A 15,820-nucleotide genomic window follows, 5' to 3' on the forward strand; every position below is an offset into this window, starting at 1 on the left:
AACACAGAACCTTTCTGCAACAATCACCACAAATCCAAACTTTTGTCAATTTATTTCTGAAACAAAGAAATCGTATTAAGAAAGATTATTTGCCCCGGCTGTGATCATCAAACAAAATGCATAGTGTGTCTTTGCACATGCTAGCCAAACAGCCTAAACTCTCCTCTGGCTATTCAGGTTTACCTCCCACAGCGGAGTGCCTCTGACTTGACAACTAGAAATCCAGAAGACAACAACAGGGCCCTTATATCAGTCCCTGGACAAAGCCAAATTAATATTTAAAGATCATTACTAATGCCCCGAAGTGAAACACAGAGACTAGGTAATTAATTGATTGAGCTGGGTGGTCCGCAGAGAGATTAGACCGGATGAGTGTTGTTTATCTCTGTTGTTATTGAAGTATATTTGATTGCTTTGAGCGAATGATTTCCTATTGAATGTAAAGAAGGGGGACACGCTTCTGTATGTTTGACCTGTAAGGCATATGCAGTGAGTTCATATTCTTGGAGTGATATAATCAGTTGGGGATTAATTGTCCCTTGTGCTTTCCCACAGTATGTATGTAGTGTAAATTTGCAATGCCAGTAATCTATTGTACACCACAGTTTACACTGGCGCTAAGTGGAATCTGTAGACCTGTTTTCACAAGCTCGTATAACAAGTGGATGGATTTCCTCTGCTGATAATAGCAGATGCACTTGGCAAGACAATAAGATGTGTTCTACATCATTTGGCCCACTTCCTGTATCAACTGTTGGATGTGAATTGAGTGTCAACAGAGTGCTAATTGTTGTTCGGCATTTTGATTTATCACAGGCGCAAGCCAAGGGAGAACAGAGGATGATTTTGCATTTGGCAGGCTGTCCCCATTCCCCAGCAGCATGCCAATGGTTTAACTTCCTGGTGAAGATTCAGTACCTTGGATAGAGCCGCCTGCTCTGTCCACATGCTGCATCACTCTATCCTATTTCCATACCGTATACAAATACGTGTACTATTGTTGACTGCACTATTTTGATCTGTAACTAAGTATGTTTATTCAAGTGTTGTACTTGTACTCCACTTGAATATTAAAATTTTTGCATTTGCGCCGTCACATTTCAGAGGGAGACATCAGACTTCTTACTCCACTAGATAAATCTGACAATTTTAGTTACTTACTGGTAAAATAATTTCCACATTAAAACATATGAAAAGCTGATAAAATAGGATGCATTGCCGGGATTTAAAGATGTTTTTAAAGTTGAAGCTAGTCCAGTACCAACTGGACTTCTTTAAATGCATGAACAAAACAACAGTTTAACACATCCTTCAAAACATCCTTAAAGGGACTATTCTTTCTAATGAGAACCTAAATCTTTGGTACTTTTGAAGCACAATTTGCTGCTGAAACTTTGGAGGAACTTAGATCATCTCTTTAGATAACTTTTCTACCACCACTGATGCTAGCAAGAAAATGATTGTAATGTATATTTTTTTACTAACAATAAAGTTACAAGGCATGCATTGACAAATGTCAATTAAAGTTCAACTTTGAAAATCTATTAATTTCAGACTTGATAACTTTTTTTTACCTTATTTTTAAATATAAAAAAAAAAAACATTTTCCCAGCTGTGAGCAGCTCTTCCAATTCCATTGTGTGTTGTATTGTGCAACATGAGTGTCGATCAACATCACACTCAAATAGAAAACAATTTTAGTGTGTATTCTGGCATTTAAAAATATGCTTAATTTTGACATTTTTCCAATTTAAACATACAACATACCCCCAACACGAATAGAATTAGCATATACAGTAGCACATGATAGGGACACTGGGTATGTGGCAAAGCTTTTTTGTCATTTTTTTGACTGCCTTTTTCTGGCAATGTAAATGTGAGCCATCATACACAAAACACATAAATAATGTTTTGGGCAGCGTATTGAATAAACTTTTCTGAGTTGCCCCAAATGTCCTTGGCTTAGAACACATGAAAAGGTGTTCTTTCTTTCTTTTTTCTATTTTCTTTCCCTTTTGAAAGCATCTTGTGAAAGGAGCATTCAAGAATCACCAGGTTTTTCACAAGTTTTTTTGGAGATGCCTGTCATGAATGAACATGACGGTGTGTTCCAGTGCCAGCTGGCAGAGGAAGCCTAGCACGTCCCAGAGATGAGCGAAGGGCCAGCTGGATGCCCGCCGAGAGCTTTAACACACTCCTCACCATTGCTGCAAACTCCATCAGCCCATCCTGTTAACTGACACAACACAACACTAATTGTGCATTAATCAGTGGGTTTAGTTACCCGATCCCATGAGCCTGTGGTGCATTTCAGTGGTGGTGAAACAGAAGTCGAATATTTGTGTTTCACTGTTCCATGGCTCCCTGGAGTCCTGATTTTGGCTTTCTGTTTGGCATGTAGTTAGTCAGTCGGTTAAACTTGTAGTTGAGATTTTCAGATTAGATTTAAAGTGAAGATTAGGGGTTACCGTAGGTGAACGCTGGCTGGATTTAAAAAGTGAGTTTTATTCATGATCATCAGTGTGACAGATGAACGCTGGATTCAATCGGATATTGTCAGTTTACATCTCTTACATTTGTTTTAGGCTTTAGGTCTTCACCACACAGTGCTGAGCTATGTTACTTGCCTTCGACAACTTTTACAGTAGTGATTATAGGTAAAGCCCCAATTCTGTATCTTCACAACTTCTCAACCAAATTAAGTGCAAGACTTTATTCCTGTGACTGTTGAGAAAGTGCGTCGTAGAGACGTTGTTTTATATATAATGATTCTCCTGAAATACAGTAGGGACCCTAAACAGCCAGTCATGACTGTGTGATATAGAGGAGGTACTGTGAGAAAATGTTCATTACACAAACGTCACTGAGTGGCTTTGTGCTTTGCTCATTTTTCTGCTTTAGGCGGTAATCAATCATCAAGTCATTTATCTCACACTGGTGCAGAGTTCTTTTTATCAACTGCCAGACTGCCTCAGCTGCTCCCTCAGTATCACTGACTACAGGTTTGTTGGCTCACTTTGTAGAAATTACCACTAGATAAAAAGTGAAGTTCCCATGCCTATCTGCTGTATGTTGTTATTATGAAAAATGTAACCTTACTGAAAGAGACACCAGATATTTGAAATGTAATGTTATGGTTATTATTTAACTGTACAACAGACAGACTGATTCACTCTTTAACTCTTTTTTTCTTTTTTAAAGGTAATGGTCAGTAACAATTTCGTCTACCAGCATCTTCTCACACAATTCATGTAGAGAAGTGAAGTGAAGAGAAGAGAAGTAGATATCAAGAACCAGAAACAAATTCTGGAAGGAATGCTTTTGCCATAAGTCACCCTTTGCATTTTTGGCCTCTTGGGATGTTAGCCGTCACAGATGCAGCATGTCTGGCCTCCCTCTACTGTGGGTCAAAGCTGGCTATGTCTGTGGTGGTAAAGCACTAAGGAGCGTGTCTGTCTCTGTGTGTGGGTGTATGTGTGTGTGTGTGTGTGTGTGTGTGTTGAAGGGGGAGTTGGAGTGTGGGTGCATGCAGATGGTTCACAAGCCAACCTTTCAATTAGGCCCGGAGTATAAATATCCGTGGCTGATTGGAATGTGGCGGCTGCTGGCACAAAAGGCTCTGCTTGGCCTGGCTCCAAGACCCCATCGCTCACTCACTCCCTCAGTCATGCTGGAAGCTGCCCAAGGTTACTCCGTCAATGGACGCAATGATTTCTAACTCCCTGTGTCCGCTGCGACCACCCTCCCTTCTCCATCCCTGTTTCCATCCCTCCTGCTCCGTTTCCCGCCAGCTCCATAGCTAACTTTACATTTGAAAGAGGCCTTCAGTTGAACCCAGTTGGAGGTTTGATGTCCCTTCTTTCCCCTCATACGTTTCTGTGCATCAACTGGATTTTGAAATTCCCATTGCAAAAGGTGTTAACTGTGTTTTCAGCTTAAACATTTCAAACAAATTTTCCCTATGAGATTTTGTATATACTCATATATATATATATATATATTTCTGCCCACAGCAACTCTTTGGGTTCCAGTCCAGTTCCTAATCTTATTTAGCTAATGCTGCAGGTGAACAGTCCCTGTATCCCGCCTGGGGAGACCCTGTATATCCTTCACAGATTATAGGGATGAGCTCCCAGACAACTTATCCCTCCGTCCCAAAAGCCTGTCACTGTAAGCTGTCTGAGAAATTATCCACACACCCAGACACATGGTGGTGAGGGTATGAAATGACAAAGCAGAAATGTTTTGGGAGAAGGATATGTTATCACTGTCACAGAACGATTTTGAAAGTTGTGTAGTGCACAGCCTACAAATAGGATTGGAATTATTTCTTTTACAAGGTACTCGTAAGCTGCTATCTTTTCACTCTTGATTTTACTTTTGATAGTTTGAGTTTCTCAACTTTTCTACTACTTTTTAACATCCTACAAAGTTGCAGTGACTAAAAAAGGGCCTCTGTAGCTACATTTGAAGATTTCTCATGTTGTCCTCACAGTTTCTCAAAGCAATAGAGTCATGCCCCACCAATAATATCATATGCCCTTTGTTAAAAAACCTCCCCGTTTCTTTTATCCCCTCACCCCTCCCCCGGCCCCCCTTCTCTATAACCCACCTACCCAAGCTGTGTCAGGGAAGCCCCCCAGTCTCTTATGCATCCCTCTGGAATCAGGAGAGATTAAAAATTAGGGGATTAGGTTCCCCTCCTAACCCTGTAATCCAACAAAACAATGCTTTCTAACGTCAGGCGAGAACTCCCGAGGCGTGGGTAAGTCCTCCATGTCAGTTATTCCTTATGGAAGGGTTCCCTCGGAAAAGACGCGTACTCGCTTTCTGTCTCCGACCACCTCCTCCATCCCAACCCCCTTTTTTTATGATGCAGGGCTGTAATGAGGCAACATGGGAGATGGGGCCTAATATCTGCTAATAGGGTCAATGGAATAAACTGTTTTATAGGGGTCACTGTTGGCACAAGGACGAAGGGGCTGCTAAATGCTTGTCTCCTCTGGTGCCAGTTGTAACTATGATTTTTTTTTACAACAACAATACAGTGTCAGGCAGTAATAATGATACCGATAACACTCAGGAGCCCCGGTGATGTAAGACACAGGCAGGCTACTGAATTAAAGCCCTGTTTTAAATATGTCAGTGCCACGCTCAGGCTGGAGCTATAGCTGGCCATGGGATGCACTCCTTTAATTTCATCGCTCTGTCAGCTTTTATTAAAACCCATTTGTCACAAAGAGAGAGGGAGAAAACGAAAAGGAGAGGGAAAAAAGTAGTGTGAGTGTGTGTGTGTGTGTGTGTGGGGGGGGGGGGGGGGGGCACAGATGGAGAGTGAGAGATGCGAAAGGAGGAAGGGGGGGAAGAGAGATATAAGAGAAAGAGATGTGGAGACAAAGAAGGGTGACTTTCCCGAGGTGCTAGATAACAGAAATTGTTGTTTTGAGGAGGGGCAAGTGTTATGGGTGGTGTTGGGGGGGGGTGCAGGAGGGATGGGTTGCCACCACCTTGGGGAGTGGGTCTTAAAGGTGGAAGACAGGGGTGGTAAGGAGGAGTGGGAGGGTCTGAGGGGCTCAGCAGGAGTGATTAATGATGAATCTGGGGTAGCGTGGACCGGTGGGACTCCCCATCCCCGTCTCCGTCCCCATCCTGCTCATCCACCTTCCCCCCACCCCTTACCCAATCCCCAGCCCTCGCCACCCCACCTTCATGCCCATTTGTAACTGTCTTGGGAGGGGCCATCAAGGACCTGGTGATGTGCCCCCTCATTTTCTTGAAGACAAGAATGAGAAATGTGTCCAGAAATGTGTCATATCCAAATCCAGCTCTTGAGATTTCTTTTGGAAGGCTACTGTTTATTAATGTCATTGACTCAAGAATAATTATTCTTCCACACTTCTTACAAGAGGAATTCCTTCAGATCTCAACAATGTGTTCACACACACTCACACAGTGACTCACATGCTATTCAGTGTAAAATGAACATGTTTTGATGTTTCCCTTATTGAAATCCTAACAGGATTACGTCCGAATTCTTGTCTTTCATTTTGAAGGTTTGAGGAAATCATGGGCGGAGAGAAACTTGCGCGGCATGTGCATTTATTTGTTTTCGCTGGGGACCAGGCTAGGGTTTCTGCCAGAGAGTTTATGTGCCTGTCTGAATGTGTGTGTGTGTGTGCTACAGAGTGTGTGGCAGCCACACTTTCCTCTGTCAAACAGCTTTGACTTGGCGGCGGATTCTGAAATGGCATCAAAGTGGCCTGCCGCCACATTTCCACCCCATCCTGTGGTCCCTTACTCCCTGTCATCTACCTCTAAGCCCACGCACCCCACTACCTACAATCAAAAGAAAATTAAATGATTCATTATATCTTCCCGCCTTCTTCACAAAGTAAAAACATGAAAAATAAAAGACAAGAAAGGGCTTTCAGAAACACTTGTTCAATGCATTTTACGTTCTTCTCAGTTTCCCTCGTTTCTCTTTCTAACTGAATAGTACATGATGGCACTTGACGGAGAAGAGGAGGAGGAAGACGAAGAAAAGGAGAAAGCAGAAGGAAAAAGTGAGTGAGAGAGAGGGAATAAAATGAAGTGTGACAACATATGAATTTCAAATATCCGAGGAGACATCAAAGTGCGCCATCCGGGGTGTCTCTTCGACAAGGACACTTTCTGATTTTTAATTCCGTCCCCTGATTGTATCGCCGAGGCCCTAACGAAGAACGGAGGAGCAACGCCAGTCAGTGGCATCAGGCAGCGAGAGATAGAGCAGGAAGGGAGGGTTAGAGTGAGGGGGAAAGAGGGGTGGGGGGGCATAGAGGAAAGAGAGAGTAAGTGAGATCAGAGGGGGTTAGAAGAGATAGATAGAGGAGGAGGAGGAAGGAGAGAAGAAAGGAGAGCCTCATCCAAACACAGGCGGCTGGGCCCTTTGTTGTCGAAGCGATCATAGCTCCTCTTTCATCAGACAGAGAAATGGAGAGGAGAGAAAGGAAGAGAGACAGTGAGAGTGAGAGCGATCCTCTCCTTTTTCCGCTGGGGTGACAGGGACATGGATAGAAGGAGGGCAACTTTTTTCACCCTTTGCACATATCAAATCAAGGCTCTTCTTCCAAGGACTTATCATGTTGCACACACTTTGAGAGCAAAATGCTTACAAGTGTAGCTAGGGGTGCATGTTAATATTATACTCACTTTAACCTGAAACAATATGTCTGTTTACACTCAGTCGATTAGCTAATGTCAACACAGTGTCAACACAAACTGTTATATATTGCTAATCGCTGGCCCTGTTCACTCTTCCTCCGCTTTACAGTTCAGACGGCAGCTCACTACCACAGCAGTCTAATTGCCTGGGAGGTTCTCAGCAGGAGTGTGGCAGGCCTCTGGCATTCCCATTCCTGGCAAAGCTCTGTGCCAGTACTGCCGCAGTGCCAGCCCGCCCTGCCCTGCATCCACGCCAGGGGTCTCATAACCCAGAAGGATCCCCCATGATGGGCACTCCCCACAAGGCCTCTTTGGAAACGGATGGGAAACCCCAGGGAAGCAGCAGAAAGGTTGGAAAGGTCATATTACTGGCATGTATTCGAATGTAGTGCACGCTCTCCTTTTCTCTCTCTTTGAGACACACACACACACACACACACACCATCATATAGCAATCATCATTTTTTTCAGGACTTTATTACATGTTCGATAAAAAAGCAAAATCACATTCATCCCTGATATTATCTCAAATATGATAATATGATGCCAATATAAAAATCAAGTCATGCACTCTGAGATAAAAGCAAGAACTAAGAGGGCAGATCAGGGTCAGTACACCATTTAAAAACGCTTTTCTTCTTTTAAAGAGGGAACAAAACCAGTTTAACTGGTGCCATCAATCACAGAGATGGTGAGGTTAAAAGCATAAGACTTAAGGCTCTTGTACTTTACAAGTCTGGATGTAAGGGCCCTCCGGTCCACACCAGAGTGGAGGCAGAGCTGCAGGCGACTATAGCAACACACCTGGGTTTTATAGCTATGCGAGTGTTACCTATCCCTACATGCGTTACCTCATGGGCTTATGTCACAGCGTGGGGTTGTGGTCTACAAAACTGGTTAGAGATGTGTCTCAAATCTGTGCTAGTTGGTTAGAAATGCAGTAAAGTGTAACCATCCATTCATTTGATTCAAGAGGGACAGTGTGACAGCGTGTTTAGTAATCATTTTGAATTAATACTTTTTTTCCCCAGATCTCAAAACTATTAAAAAGTAATAGACTCAATAAAGTCTCTTATATGTTTTAACAGACTACCACTATTTTAAAAGATTCTTTTTTTCACTCTCAAATTTGGCTGAGACCTTGATTGACATTATGGAACAGCATGTTGGAAGATGAGTTTTGAATGTTTAAGGCTGAAACTGATTTTATATGATAAGATTGCCTTGTGAAGTTAAACTAAAAACATATTCAGCGATAAAACTAAACAAACAAAACTTTTGACTAAACGGTAACATCCTGCTTTTCTATCAGATCAGAGAATTAAGACAGAAGGTCAAGCGCACCCATGCCATGCACACTGCACCACCCTAATACACAGACACACTCACAAGGGCCCCTCCTTGGTTATGGAGAGGGGTGCATGGTGAAGCAGCTGGGAGACGTGGAGCCACAATGGCCCTTTAGGGCGAGACAGCCCTAATCCGTCCCCCGTCCGACAGCGCCAGTGAAAGGAGGCCTGTCAATCATTGCATGGCACCCTCGGGTCTCTGAGATGGGTGTGCTCAGATTTAGGATTTACTGTACCCCCTCTTTTGTGTCTTATTAAAACCTCTTTGCAGACAGACAGAGATACATGTATGCACGTGTGTGCATGCAGGCACACACACCCACAAACACACACATGCATATGCAGTTTGTTGCTTCTTGTCGGTCACAGCTTTATAAACCCTGTCTGAGCTTATGTGTATGTGTGTGTGTGTGTGTGTGTGTGTGTGTGTGTGTGTGTGTGGGGAGAAAAAAAGACTAAAAAACAGAAAGAAATGCAGATGAATGATAGATTAATTTGTTTACGCTGACACGTCATCCTTAAAGAAACGCCAGACCTCAAAAAATAAAGTGCACGTCAGACAGAAATTCATTCACATTTTTTATTTAGATTATTTTGCTTAATCATTACACAGTAAAATTATACTTCACTTGCTTGTACATATGATGAGGACATTGTCAATTCAAATGAGCAGTTGTACTTCAAGGAATTACATGCTGCCTATGTTAATGATGGAGACAGCCATGTAGAAGCAGGGAATGGGTGACGATCATTTTGGATACATTTCATAGGCCTGTTGTTACACACACACACGGTTATGGATGGAGAGGCAACCGTACAAACAAATAAGATGCAAAGGCAAAAACACATGCACACATACACACATTCTAACACACACACAGTAAACAGTTATTTAGAGGTGTCAGACACTGCATGTAATATCTTCTGGCACAGTTGCTGTGTGCGTGTGTGTGTGTGTGTGTGTGTGTGTGTGTGTGTGTGTGTGTGTGTGTGTGTCAATAAGCCATCAGCTGAGCTGAGCTGCACTGTCCGTTGCAGCTGGGTGATGGTGATCAAATCTAACAGACAGTGAGGACCGGAGCACGCTTTCTGCCTCAGAGACATTGAGACAGAGAGAGATAGAGAGAGAGACAGAGAGAGAGAGAGAGAGAGAGAGAGAGAGAGAGAGAGAGAGAGAGAGAGAGAGCGAGCGAGCACTAAGACCGCCTCTGGCCACCATTATCTCTTCAGCGCGTGACTGTGTCCATGTGAGTGTGACAGTGTGAAAAATAGAGTGTTTGTTTGTTTACTTACTGTGTGTACGCCTGTGCATGTTTGTGTGTGTGAGTGTTTGCTTGCTCATGTGTGTGCCTGTCAGTGGATCCAAGTGAGTGTGTGTTCATATTTGCTGTTCAATATGCTGAAGCCCATCTCACTGACTGGGAGATAACTACTGAGCCAGATGACATGGCGGGAAGATGCTTCTTTTCAAGCGCTAATTCAACCCCTCCAGCCAGGGTTAAAGCTCCTTAAACTTCTCCCTATTTCTCTCTTGGACGACATTCATTCATCATAATTATTAAAGTGGACAAACTTCTCTCCGGCTACAAAAATTTTTTTTTTACCTTTTGTAAAATTAATTTAACCTGCTGCTATGGGAGAAGAGAGGAGCTAACCCACTAAAAGAGCACACTGCAGGTTTCAGGTAGTAACTAAAGGTGGACGGATTGATCATATTTGCAGACAAGACAGTTGATATTTTCAAAATTCAAGTGGACACTTGTCAGAAAAATGTAAACTTGATTTGTTTAAGACTAGAGATTAGACTAATTTGTCAACCAATTTACAGAAGGGTCTAAGTACAGGATATAGATCCATGGAATTCAAGAATTACTGTCTGTCTTATCTTCTATGTTTTATTTCCTTGTATGTAGTGTATTGTCTTTTTATTTATTATTGTGTATGTACGCTTTTATTTCCCCCTACTGGGACAATAAACTTAATACTCAAAGCAGAAAATAGTCAGCTCCAGGATGTTGCTAACAGAAAACAGTGCAGAGCTGGGCTGGCCGGGAGACCCACATCATTTAACATACTGCCAAAACTACCCCACCTCTGCAGCCTGAGCACCCCACACACTCCATCCACACATCAGTCACTGCTCGCTGTGTGTGTGAGTGTGTGTCATTGTGTGCGAGAAGAAGAGAAACAGAGATGAATGACCGTCTAATAACTCACACAATACAGCTAAGCCCCATAATGAAAACTGTTGATAAGAAAAATTAACATAAAACCTAAGTGGTACAGAACGAGACAGTGGACATAAATGAAAAGGCTCCAGCGCCATAAATCTAAACCATAAACACAAATATATATGACTCACACACGTAACTCAGAGACTTCCTCATCCTAGGCTGAAAAAAATGACCCTAAAGGATATGTACACATATCTGCTTCATCCTCATTTTTGCTTTTTGTTAGTTCCCGCAGAGCCGGGCCCTCCACTCATAGCACGGTGCAGTAAGTTTTAATGGTAAATCAACAAAGGGCCGACATGAAAGAAAGGCTAGCTTTCCAGTTTGCAGGGTGAAGAATTATTCATCAGCACTGTAGTGTTGCACTGCAGGCGAAAATCCTGCAGCAGCGCTCCATTTTAATTGCCAGAAAATGACTGTAAATGATACAGAGAGAGAGGAAGAAGGGGGCAAAAAAAGGAGACAGAGGGAGAGAGAAAGGAAAAAGAGAGTTGGAATTGGAGGTATAAAGAACGGGGGGGAAAGGACACCCCCACCACCAACAGCTGCCCCCCAAATTGAAGGCCATGGTGATAAAAAGCTATGTGGCAATCAGAGAAGTGGAGTGTCCCCCCCAGCAGCCTAAAAGAGAGATAGTGAAGGGAGAATGAGGAGAGGAGGGCGAGGGGAGCGCCATCAAAAAAGGAGTGGTGGGATTAGGTCTGAGAGAGAGTTTACTACGCTCTTTTTGTGCGCCGAACCTGCAGGATTAGAGATAACAAATGTTAGCCGAGGACGGGCACCTGCTGTGAGCCGAGAGGAGGAGGAGGAGAAGAGGGGAGGAGAGGAGAGAAGAGCTAACCCGCTAAAACAGCAGAATGGGCTTTTGTGGCCCCGTGCAGAATTAGAGGAAAGAGGGCTGAGCGGGGGAGAGAGAAGAGAGGATAAAGAGGGAGGGAGTGCAGGGGCAAAGAAGTGAATGGAACGGGTACAAAGTAAATTTGTAATTGTCAAACAGATGAAGGAGCTGAGATTTTGTGGAGGAGTAAACATTGAACTTGCTAATCTGTAGACCTCAAAGCCCGCTCTGCTCACAGCGACTGCAACGCTGTCGCCAATATGCGTTTCTGTTTGCTTGAATCGCATGGCCCCCGTAAATCCCGAGATCAAACTCCATGTAAAACATTTTTTTTTAAAAAGAATAAAGCACAACAAATTTTTGAACTTTGTGAAGTCTCTCAGCTCTTATCCATCCCACTCGCTGTGTCCTAAGTACCTTTGCACCATCCTCCTCTCCATCTCTTTCCGCCCCTTCGCGGAGCTTGGGTGTGTGTGGCTGAAATTGCCGCTGGGGCCTGGGGACCTCCCCGCCTGCTCTCTGCAATGACCCCAGCCCAGGAAGCACTCAGACTGGTCAATCAACAATTAAAAGCCTGTCTGTAGCCACTAACTCAATTCAACCACTCAGCTTAGTGCTGCGTTACAGCCGAGGCACCCAGACAGAACCGAGACAGACTCAACAGCATTGACCCCTCCGCTCCTCCTCACATACACACACACGCCGTGGTCCGAGCTGGTGTGGTCACTCCTACATAGCCTTACCGATGCTTGAACCTCAAGGGGGATGTCTCGGAACAAATGCTTCCCCTAGGTAAGCAGCAGCGCAGTGGATGCACACGTGAGGCAGCGGCAATTTACCTTGAGGCCTGGCCTGGACAAAAAGGTCACGACCTCTCTCTTGCAAATGTCTTGGTACCTGCACTTCAACCTGAGGGTTTAACCCTGCTTAGCGTTCAATACAGAGTTTGACCTTTTCTTTGGTCTGACTTAAGGCATTTACTGTAGTGGCCTGTGCATTAAAAGAGTCAGTGTGTGTGTGTGTGTGTGTGTGTGTGTGAGGGTGTGTGTTTCCAATGCAGACATACATCCATGGACAAAAACACAGTTGATTAAACAAGCACTTAAATAGAAATTTAATTTAAATAATAAGACACACACCAACACAAATATATGAATACGAGCTTTCACCCTCACGGATACACACTGACACTCTTTTACAAACACACACACACACACACACACACACACACACCCTTGCACGCTTCACTCACCCCATATGTTTCCTGTTTTACTGTTTCATCATTCACTCACTGTTAAAAAAAAAGACTTGGAAATGTAATATAAAAACAAAAGGCAGAGAATAACTGCAGGGGCTGGTAAACGAAGCATAAAGACCCCGAGTGACCGAGGGGAATTATTTGGCTCCATTAAGCAGGCATTAACATGAATTACTATCTAATTAAAATTAAACAGCTCATTAATAACTTTGCGGTGGGGCCTTAGTGTGGAAGTTCTCTGGAGTGTGTGTGTCTGGAGTGTGTATGTGTGTGTGTGTGTGTGTGTGTGTGTGTGAGAGAGAGTAGCTGTGTTGTGTCGTGGCCAAGAGAGCAATCAAGTGGGATAAAACTAAGCAGCTGCCCCAAAGGAAAGTCAGGGCCTGAGAGGGCTTACCTGTGGAACAAAACAACTATCCTGAATTAGCCAAGTGCAAAGAAGATGTTCTTCACCAAATAAAGTTAACTTTATTCACAGTTGCAGTTGCAACAGCAAAAACTGTATTAAAACAAACCAGAAATCGGCACCCCTGTAGCTTAGAGGTTAAGGTGCCAACCATGAACTGCAAATCCGACTGAGGCCTTTTGTTGCATGTCATTTCTTCCCCTTTGCTTCCTGTCACCTCTTTAATGAAGGCATGCAAATGTCCATAATTGCACTTTAAAAAAGTAAAATAGAAATCCATGTAGACTGATGAAAAGTCTTAAAAACTGCACAGCACAGTGTGGCTTTGTCAGGTGAAGACTTCAGATTGTCAACGTATCAATAAACCAGATGAAATGAAAATGAATGTATTTTTTGGTTTAGAAAACAGTTTTTAAAAATCTTTCTTTAACCCAATATTGAAGGATTTTTGTAAAAAAACAAAACAAGGGGCCATGTAATCCTTCATATAAAACCTGACAACCACCAAAGACTTTCCCCAAAAATACAACAGCAACAACATGTCTACATACTGTAAGTGAATAAGTGATTCTGTCGTCCTCACACACACACACACACACACACACACACACACACAAAGTCATGCTTGTTCGTGCTCAACTATGAAATAAAAGGGTAAAGATGCTGGAATGGAGCCAAGCAGAGTCATGAACAACAGACTTTCCATATCAGGCAACATGTTTGCACACTTGCACACACACACACACACTGTGACAATATGTGTGAGACACGTCGACTCACTCCTGCTGTGTCCTGTTTGGGTCGTGGCCTTCGTTGCAGCCTTGCAGGATCTGTCAAGAGAAGACAAGACAGGAACAGAGAGAAATAAAACGAGAGAGGGTCAGAAGTCTCAAGATCATCGTGTTACCGGTGTTGTCATCATCGTAACAAGAACACATCGGGGGAGAGAAGAGTGTGGAGTGGCAGGCAGGATTGCTGGAGACACGGTTGATGCTGAATGAGGATGGCGATAATCATAACAATAATGATGACTGTTACCATGACTGGCAGTGACAACAGACAGCCCATATGCACAAAAACAATGCCACCTGTAACCTGTTGCCTGCACTGGTTTACCATAATGCCACATCAGCACTGAGAAACCAAAAACTTCTAAGCCTCTGTGTTTTGATAATGGAACTTCATTGTTGAAATCCACAAGATTGTCCAAAAGCGAAAACTCGACAATATAACAACAGAATAAGGTGAAGGAATAATGATAGATAGTCCTCAGAGATGGTGAGTGAATAACATAGAGAGAGGGATATGGGGTTAGGCCCCAAATGTATGCCAGTGCATGCATCAGCCACCCCCCTCCACCTCTCCCTCTTCTTCCTTCTCCTGGCCAGAAGCTGTTTACCTCTCTATCAGCGATGCTTTCTAAAAGCAGGGACCCCATCCATATTCACCGGCCTCAAATTCCTCTGCTTATCTCCCCCCAACCCTTGAAAAACCTCCCCGTGTTCCCCTCTGCACATACATACATACATAAACACGTCTTTATGGAGGCAAGAGGCAAACGCGCTGGGCCAGGAGGGGGTCGGGGATAAGAATCACCTTGAATTCAAAGTAGAGGATTGTGGGTCCTCGGCGGGCGGACGGACAGGCAGCCAGCCACACAGGCTAAAGCGTGACACACAAACCACGAGACAGGTAGAGGGAGGCTTTAGGGGATGGGAGCACATGTGTGCACCAGGGGCCATTGACAATTCAGGGGATTTGGAATAGTGAGGTGTGATGCTTATGAAAGCGTGTGTTGTTAGATGATATGCGTCATTAGGTGGTCGGTGCATGTACAGGTTATGTTTCTGCATGTGCACGCCTAACGTTTTGTGTGTCAGTCTCTGCTACAAGTGTACATCTTCAACCTCATGGAGTGTGTGTTAGACATGTGGTCAGATCAGGGAAGTCTTTTGAAATTCAGAGTTATAGATATTGAAATTTTGAATGAGATTTTGTTCATTTGCCATAAAGTGACTCCAAAGAACTCCAAAACCTCAAATGACACAAGAAATATCTCTTTTGGCCACCTCAGAAGTTATTCAGAAATCTAATTGGATTAGCTGTTATTCCCAACATGGGGATTTACATGAAGTGGACAAATCACTTATGTCGGTGGCTGCTTTGAAAATGGGAGCAGGAGACTGGCTGATAAGAATTGAGAGTATAAGTGAGGGCTCAAAGAGTGCTTGAGCAGAAGCAGAGACACATGGAGTAGGGGGGACCAGTACCCCGTTCCTCTGCAAGCTGCGTTGTTTAGGGATTGAAGTTGGGAACTCTCTCCACTACTAATTGCGCGCTGGTGCCTTTCATGAATATTCATTCTGGCGTGTTCAGACCCCGCCTAATTAGCCGAGAGATAGAGGAAGAGACTCGCACCTTTTACCACAAGAGAAGCGTTTCCCCCCGTCGCATTCTCAGGGGGACGCTGGCAGAATAGCCCAAGTTCATTAGCCAAAAAAGAAAGGGAAAAAAGTTACCTGAAAAGCACTGGAC

Source organism: Enoplosus armatus, chromosome 9 (assembly GCF_043641665.1).
Source record: "Enoplosus armatus isolate fEnoArm2 chromosome 9, fEnoArm2.hap1, whole genome shotgun sequence".
NCBI lineage: Eukaryota > Metazoa > Chordata > Actinopteri > Centrarchiformes > Enoplosidae > Enoplosus > Enoplosus armatus.